Source organism: Solanum tuberosum, unplaced genomic scaffold, assembly GCF_000226075.1.
Source record: "Solanum tuberosum cultivar DM 1-3 516 R44 unplaced genomic scaffold, SolTub_3.0 contig01443, whole genome shotgun sequence".
In the NCBI taxonomy this organism is placed as follows: domain Eukaryota; kingdom Viridiplantae; phylum Streptophyta; class Magnoliopsida; order Solanales; family Solanaceae; genus Solanum; species Solanum tuberosum.
The window spans coordinates 1-1,021 of record NW_006242195.1 but is presented as its reverse complement, the minus strand read 5'-3'; the positions used below and the strand labels follow the sequence as shown (position 1 = coordinate 1,021).

General features: G+C 31.3%; 1 long non-coding RNA gene across 1 annotated transcript; it reads right to left on the bottom strand.

Moving 5' to 3' along the window:
* Positions 1-272: 272 nt before the first annotated feature.
* Positions 273-1,015, bottom strand: LOC102583203 (uncharacterized). The gene is made up of 2 exons (XR_001472650.1): positions 630-1,015; positions 273-518 (listed from the first exon to the last, which is right to left on the bottom strand). It is a non-coding gene; the product is annotated as an uncharacterized lncRNA (long non-coding RNA).
* Positions 1,016-1,021: the final 6 nt, after the last annotated feature.

The following is a 1,021-nucleotide window of genomic DNA, read 5'->3' as shown; positions in this document are numbered from 1 at the left end:
ATTTAGTTAGAAAAATTATATTGCCATAGATGGTAAATATTTATTTAATATTGCATATCTATGTGATTTACCCTTTAATCTTATATATATAAGAGATGGATATGGCCCGGGCTTACATTTAACATTTTCAAGTGATATATACTTCATTACTTTGCATAGTAATTCGGTGATGATGAAAATAAGAACAGAACAACAATATAAAAAAAGTAGTACATGGGATAGTAAATGTGCATGTGAAATGGTTGATGTAGGTAAATGACATAATAAGAGAATAGTGTAAAAGTTAACAGATCACTGCTTTATAGCCACATATATCTTTTACAAATATCAGATCTAATAGACTTAAAACACATGAACTTCAAAATGCAATAATACAACTAATTTCTTCCATTCCACAAATAACTTTACTGCAGACAGGTATCTTCTAAATACTCTTCAGTTATTAATACCAGTCATGCCATGCTCCTAGTCCATACATACGAACACATGTTAGCCAGAAAACATTGTGGCTACTTTCCCTGAATATTTTGATTTCAAACAATAGGATATCAAATCTAGAAAAGTAGCAACAGTAATGGATGAAGTAACCTTGAGCCACATATTAATGTCAAAAACAGTATATGACATACCGCAGCTTTTTAACTTCTGCAATAAAATATCCACTCACATTGTTGAGATTATGTTTCCACACTCATTGAAGATGATCCAGTATCTCATTTTCTTGGCTAGAAAAAAAATCAAGCTATCATCCAAATGCCAAATAGCTTCATAACATGTTTGGTAATATGTCATCTACTGAAAATACTTATTTTACCCAAGCGTTTGCGATCATCAAGAAGACCAACTGAATGATAAAAACAATAAGCACATACTGACATGTGATGGCATGAAATAGAGCAAAATTGAAAATGATGTTTTGAATAAACCTCAGTTGGCAACCTTGCGTAATGGAAATACCAAGCTTTTTGCACGGCAATACCATGGTAATAAAATCGTAATCTAAAAAGAAATATTTTTGGCC